Here is a 7882-nt window from a genome sequence, read left to right as displayed (position 1 = left end):
TTGTTGTTGTGGTCTTCAGTCCTGAGACTGGTTTGATGCAGCTCTCCATACTACTCTATCCAGTGCAAGCTTCTTCATCTCCCAGTACCTACTGCAACCTACATCCTTCTGAATCTGCTTACTGTATTCATCTCTTGGTCTCCCTCTACGATTTTTACCCTCCACGGTGCTCTCCAATGCTAAATTTGTGAGCCCTCGATGCCTCAAAACATGTCCTACCAACCGATCCCTTCTTCTAGTCAAGTTGTGCCACAAACTTCTCTTCTCCCCCATCCTATTCAATACCTCCTCATTAGTTACGTGATCTACCCACCTTATCTTCAGCATTCTTCTGTAGCACCACATTTCGAAAGCTTCTATTCTCTTCTTGTCCAAACTAGTTATCGTCCATGTTTCACTTGCATACATGGCTACACTCCATACAAATACTTTCAGAAACGACTTCCTGACACTTAAATCTATACTCGATGTTAACAAGTTTCTCTTCTTGAGAAACGCTTTCTGTTATATCCTAGCCAGTAATGCCACCCGAGCCCGCTGCCAAAAGGTTGGCAGCATCAAAGTCCGGACGCCGTCCGCATAAGCAGCGCCAGCGAGACAGGAAATCGCCGCAAGTCTGCGCGCGCCACCGCTGGCTTCTGGTTTCTTAAGCGCTGGAGTCGCGAGCGCTAGGACAGTTCTGTATTCGCCGCTCAGTTGTATACTCGCCACCGAATTGTGTACTTGCTAGTCAGTTGTGTGTTCATCGCAGCAGAGTTGTTGTTTGTCGTCAGCCGACGTTGACCTAGCCGCTCCGACTCGAACTAGACAGATTTCTGTAGACACGGAGTTCACTACTGTGTTTCTGTATCTTCGTTAATAAAGATAAGTACCGACTTTTATTTAATCAGAGTGTTTGGGTTTTCATCTTTCTATTCACTGTTCCAGCGGACCGGTCGGCCCGCTATTAAAAGTGTGGCGGTGACTTCGTAAGCCGTTTCTACAGCGAATTGTTTGTCGCTACGAACGCCGCCACAAAACTGGCGACGAGGGCTTCCGAACTCGTGTGCAGGGCTGGTTCAACTTGTTTCTGGTTATACTAATTATAGCGATAAAATTTTGGGGGCTGACTTACTTTGTGTTCACTATGTCTGCCGAATTACAACAGTTGCTCTTGTTACAGAGTCAGCAAATACACTCCTGGAAATTGAAATAAGAACACCGTGAATTCATTGTCCCAGGAAGGGGAAACTTTATTGACACATTCCTGGGGTCAGATACATCACATGATCACACTGACAGAACCACAGGCACATAGACACAGGCAACAGAGCATGCACAATGTCGGCACTAGTACAGTGTATATCCACCTTTCGCAGCAATGCAGGCTGCTATTCTCCCATGGAGACGATCGTATAGATGCTGGATGTAGTCCTGTGGAACGGCTTGCCATGCCATTTCCACCTGGCGCCTCAGTTGGACCAGCGTTCGTGCTGGACGTGCAGACCGCGTGAGACGACGCTTCATCCAGTCCCAAACATGCTCAATGGGGGACAGATCCGGAGATCTTGCTGGCCAGGGTAGTTGACTTACACCTTCTAGAGCACGTTGGGTGGCACGGGATACACGCGGACGTGCAATGTCCTGTTGGAACAGCAAGTTCCCTTGCCGGTCTAGGAATGGTAGAACTATGGGTTCGATGACGGTTTGGATGTACCGTGCACTATTCAGTGTCCCCTCGACGATCACCAGTGGTGTACGGCCAGTGTAGGAGATCGCTCCCCACACCATGATGCCGGGTGTTGGCCCTGTGTGCCTCGGTCGAATGCAGTCCTGATTGTGGCGCTCACCAGCACGGCGCCAATCACGCATACGACCATCATTGGCACCAAGACAGAAGCGACTCTCATCGCTGAAGACGACACGTCTCCATTCGTCCCTCCATTCACGCCTGTCGCGACACCACTGGAGGCGGGCTGCACGATGTTGGGGCGTGAGCGGAAGACGGCCTAACGGTGTGCGGGACCGTAGCCCAGCTTCATGGAGACGGTTGCGAATGGTCCTCGCCGATACCCCAGGAGCAACAGTGTCCCTAATTTGCTGGGAAGTGGCGGTGCGGTCCCCTACGGCACTGCATAGGATCCTACGGTCTTGGCGTGCATCCGTGCGTCGCTGCGGTCCGGTCCCAGGTCGACGGGCACGTGCACCTTCCGCCGACCACTGGCGACAACATCGATGTACTGTGGAGACCTCACGCCCCACGTGTTGAGCAATTCGGCGGTACGTCCACCCGGCCTCCCGCATGCCCACTATATGCCCTCGCTTAAAGTCCGTCAACTGCACATACGGTTCACGTCCACGCTGTCGCGGCATACTACCAGTGTTAAAGACTGCGATGGAGCTCCGTATGCCACGGCAAACTGGCTGACACTGACGGCGGCGGTGCACAAATGCTGCGCAGCTAGCGCCATTCGACGGCCAACACCGCGGTTCCTGGTGTGTCCGCTGTGCCGTGCGTGTGATCATTGCTTGTACAGCCCTCTCGCAGTGTCCGGAGCAAGTATGGTGGGTCTGACACACCGGTGTCAATGTGTTCTTTTTTCCATTTCCAGGAGTGTACAAAGTCTGGTGGAAGCAATCTCCAAACAAGCGGCTAATCCTCCAACACAAAAGGAACAAGCACGGGCAGCACCACCTTTCCGTGCTTTTGATGCATCAAGAGAAGAATGGCGAGAATATTTCGCGCAGTTGCAGGCGCGCATGACAGTCTACAAAATCACGGGTACTGAGCGGCAGCTTTATTTAATTTCCACTGCAGGCGTGGAAGTCTATCGACTACTTTGTAAGTTGTTCCCGGAATCCAAGCCAGAAGCTTTAGACTATGACGTTGTTGTTAACAAGCTTGCTGAGTATTTCGAGTCGCGAGTTCATGTAGCAGCAGCCAGATTCAAGTTCTTCAGATTAAAGAAACTGCCACATCAATCTAATAAACAGTGGTTAACAGATTTACGGGGCCTCACCCGTCAGTGCCGATTTAATTGTGTGTGTGGAGCTTCCTACAGTGATGTCATGTTACGAGACGCCATTACTCAAAACATTGCAGATTCTCATATTCGTGCTGCTATCTTAAAGTTGCCTGACCCGTCATTAGAGACTGTGATGAACATCATTGAAGCCCAAGATACTTTTGACTATGCTGAGTGTGAGTTAGATCAGCCATGTATTTCTCAAATTGCCTGTGCTAAGCAAGTTATGTCACGCCCGCGGCCCCACCGGCAGAGTCAGACTGTAAACACTAGCCGGCCGCGTCATGTTAAACACATTCGTCAGCCGCGTGTGCAAAATGATAGAGTTAAGTCTTGCCCTAAGTGTGTTCTTGCTCATCCTCGTGAACGTTGCCCGTTAAGAAACGCGGTTTGTCACTTTTGTCAAAGGAAAGGACACATCCAGACTGTTTGTTTGCGTAAACGCAAGAACAATTCTAGTGCTGCCCAGCCCATGGATATTCATGTTCTTCAAAGCCAGCCCGCCCAGAAGGTGGCGTTTAAAGACTCTTCCACGGTTCGTGTGGGTAATAAACTTGTTCGCAATAAGCCACCCACCCAGCCCTCTGCTATGCGACCCAAGCGTAATTCAAACGCTGTAAAACGTAATGTACAGACTGCAAGTGAAGCGGGAGTTGTTGTTCCACCCGCCCAACCCACGAGTTGTCGTAAGCAGCGAACACGCGCTAAACACGCTGATTTTGTGTCTTCCGCCTCCACTGCACCGATCCAGAGACAGTGTAATAAACTATTTGTGAAGCTACGCATCCAGGATAAGACCTTCAATTTTCAATTAGACACTGGTGCGTCTGTGACTCTCATAAATAGTGCTACGTATGCGGCTATCGGCCGCCCTAAACTTTCAGCGGCAAAACATTCTTTGGCTACTTATAGTGGAGAACAAATTCCTGTGTTAGGTGTATGTAGCGTGCCAGCCACATTCCGTGGCAATACAAAAACAGTTTCATTCACAGTGCTCCGCGCTACAGACAGTGTAAACATTTTCGGATTAGACTGTTTTGACTTGTTTGGCCTGTCTATCCAAGACAATGTGTTGCAAATTAATTCTGTTGTTGTTCCTCAAGACAGCATAACCGATTTGTGTAAACAATACAGTGACATATTTCAAGACGTACTAGGTTGTGCTGCGAACTTTGCCGCTCATATTACGTTAAAAGATAATGCTCAGCCTCGATTTTTTCGTGCTCGTCCAGTGCCTCACGCCCTCCGGGCACCTGTAGCAGATGAACTTCGTCGTTGGCAAACCAACGGTGTTATTCAACCCGTTTCAGCGAGCCAGTGGGCTTCTCCCTTAGTTATTATAAAGAAACCGTCTGGCAAGTTACGTTTGTGTGCTGATTTTAAGTCGACAGTTAATCCTCAGACTGTCATTGATTCTTTTCCTTTGCCTAGACCGGACGAGCTGATGGATAAGTTAGGGGAAGCTCGTTTCTTTTCCAAAATTGATCTCCGTGAAGCATATTTGCAATTGCCCCTCGACGAGCAATCACAACAGTATTTTGTCATAAACAGGTCGTTGGGGTTGTTCCGTTTTCTGCGTTTGCCTTTTGGTTGTGCGTCAGCTCCAGCTGTTTTTCAGCGTTTTTTGTCACAGCTTCTGGCTCATGTGCCATCGTGTTGCAACTATTTAGACGATATTGTTGTGTCCGGTCGGACGCCTGCTGAACATTTCCGTAATTTGGAGTGTTTGTTTACAGTGTTGTCTCGGGCAGGCCTACGTTGCAACATCGATAAATGTTTATTTTTCCTTACGGAGGTGGAGTATCTGGGACATGTTATTAATGCTCAAGGCATTCATCCCTCCCAGTCACATTTAGCAGCTATTCGTGATTTGCCCGCCCCTCGCAATCTGCAGGAATTGCAAGCAGTTCTTGGCAAATTGACATATTATATTAGGTTTATACCTAATGCATCACAGATTGCTGCACCGTTGCATCGTCTCCGCCGTAAGAATGTTCCGTTTGTGTGGTCAGCTGATTGCCAATCAGCCTTTCAGCAGCTTAAAGAGGCTTTATTGAATGATCGTTGTCTGGTCCATTACGACCCTAACAAGCCTCTGGTGTTAGCTTGTGATGCCTCTTCTTTCGGCCTCGGTGCTGTGTTGTCTCACCGAGTCGGTAACACCGAAGGTCCTATTGCATTCGCATCTAAATTGCTAACCAAAGCTCAGTGTAATTATAGCCAATTGGACAAGGAAGCGTTGGCTATTGTGTTCGGTGTCACAAAATTCCATCACTACCTCTATGGTAGACCATTCTATTTAGTAACAGATCACAAGACCCTGACGTCACTGTTTCATCCGTCTAAACCAGTTCCTCAGCGGACAGCTCGGAGACTACAACGTTGGGCTCTTTTGTTATCACAATACCAGTATGAGATACTGTATCGCCCTACAGCTCAGCATGCAAACGCTGACGCGCTTTCTAGATTGCAGATTGCTGCGGATGATGTCTTCGATTCCTCTGACGACTCTTGCCATCAGATTGACGCCGATGAGCATCAATCCCTCCGGGATTTTCCGATTGATTATCGTCAGGTGGCACGTGAGACAGCTACGGATCCTCATCTGAGTTTACTATTACGTTTTGTTCAACGTGGTTGGCCGTCCAAGGCAAAGGACATATCGGATCCTGTGGTTCGTCGCTATTATCCGCAACGTCATCTGTTGTCTGTTTCGCACGGAGTTTTGCTGTTACGCACCGAGAATGACCAGCTTCGTGTAGTGGTTCCCCAAGTGCTCCAATCCAAGGTCCTCGACTTGTTGCATCAAGGTCATTGGGGAGTGGTCCGCACCAAGCAGCTTGCCCGCCGTCATTGTACATGGATCGGCATTGATAAGCAGATTACACAGATGTCTACAGATTGTTCGACGTGTGCCGAACACCAAGCTGCTCCGCCTCAACGCTATTTTGAGTGGGCACGCCCTGCCGGTCCCTGGCAGCGGGTACATATTGATTTCGCTGGTCCATATTGGAATTCTCGTTGGCTCATCGTGATAGATGCATTTAGTAATTTTCCGTTTGTTGTGCCCATGCAGTCTACAACGTCTGCACAAACTATACAGGCGTTGACTTCAATTTTTTGTATTGGGGGTCTTACAGAAGTTTTAGTGTCTGACAATGGTCCACAATTTACCTCTGCTGAATTTGAACGTTTTTGTTCTGCCAATGGCATTCGCCATGTTCTTACTCCGCCGTTCCACCCTCAATCGAATGGTGCAGCGAACGTTTTGTACGCACATTCAAGGATCATATGGCCCGCCTTCGTGCTACGCACTCTCGTCAGCAGGCCCTTATCACGTTCCTGTCGTCGTACCGGACCACGCCACGCGACGGCCCTTCGCCTGCGGAGCTTCTCCACGGCCGTCGTCATCGCACCCTACTACGGTTGTTGCACCCCCCGGATCGACTCGCCGCTTCTGAGCATCGCACGCGTTTTCAGCGCAACGACGTCGTTTTTTTCAGAGTTTATCACGGTCGCCGTCGTTGGAAACGTGGTACCGTGATAAGTGTCCAGGGTCGCGGTTTTTATACTGTTCAAGGTGCTACTGGGGTGCACAGGAGGCATCAGAACCAGTTGCGCCGCCCTGGCCGCCCGGATTCTGCCGCTCGTTCTTTGTCCACAGATTTGGTCCGCGGCGGGTTCCAGCCGCGCCTTCCGACTTCGCTGCCGCCCCCAGGGCAGCAGCAGCAGCCGTCGCCGCTACCACGCCGACAGCCCCTCCCGTTGATGCCTCCCGCACAGCTTCATCCGGGAGCGCCCCAGGTGGTCGCTCCGGCGCCTGCGGCCCTCTTCAGTCGCCACCGCCTTCGGAGCTGATGGACGTCGACCCCTCAGCCGGGCCGCCTTCCCAAGTGGTGGCTGTGCAGCCTGTCCTGCAGCCGCTTTCCTTGGGCACCCCCAAGGAGTCTGACACCGCAGCGCCTTGTCCGGCGCCCACTCAGCAGCCGTCGACGCAGCGTCAGGAGACGCTGCTTCTCTTCGTGGGTCCCGACGCCCCGTCGCGTCCAGTGCCAGAAGCTGCGCCCGTGGTCACAGGCGTGCACCCTGACCTCGGTTTTCAGTCGGTGTTTCCCGAGGCCCCGCGCAGCCAATGCTGGGGTGCGGACCGGCGACTGCCACCGACAACAGTCTCCGCCCCGGTCTCTTCTGCTTCGCCTGCGGCCAGACCCCTCCCCCGCCGTCGACGCTCGCCACGTCATTATTCAACGACGGTGCGGCAATTTGGGGTGGAGGAGTGTTATGTCCTAGCCAGTAATGCCACCCGAGACAGCTGCCAAAAGGTTGGCAGCATCAAAGTCCGGACGCCGTCCGCATAAGCAGCGCCAGCGAGACAGGAAATCGCCGCAAGTCTGCGCGCGCCACCGCTGGCTTCTGGTTTCTTAAGCGCTGGAGTCGCGAGCGCTAGGACAGTTCTGTATTCGCCGCTCAGTTGTATACTCGCCACCGAATTGTGTACTTGCTAGTCAGTTGTGTGTTCATCGCAGCAGAGTTGTTGTTTGTCGTCAGCCGACGTTGACCTAGCCGCTCCGACTCGAACTAGACAGATTTCTGTAGACACGGAGTTCACTACTGTATTTTTGTATCTTCGTTAATAAAGATAAGTACCGACTTTTATTTAATCAGAGTGTTTGGGTTTTCATCTTTCTATTCACTGTTCCAGCGGACCGGTCGGCCCGCTATTAAAAGTGTGGCGGTGACTTCGTAAGCCGTTTCTACAGCGAATTGTTTGTCAACGCCGCCACAAAACTTTCCTTGCCATTGCCAGTCTACATTTTATATCCTCTCTACTTCGACCATCATCGGTTATTTTACTCCCTAAATAGCAAAACTCCTTT

The sequence above is a fragment of the Schistocerca serialis genome, chromosome 6, assembly GCF_023864345.2.
Source record: "Schistocerca serialis cubense isolate TAMUIC-IGC-003099 chromosome 6, iqSchSeri2.2, whole genome shotgun sequence".
Lineage (NCBI taxonomy): Eukaryota > Metazoa > Arthropoda > Insecta > Orthoptera > Acrididae > Schistocerca > Schistocerca serialis.
Note: the sequence above shows the minus strand (reverse complement) of the source record.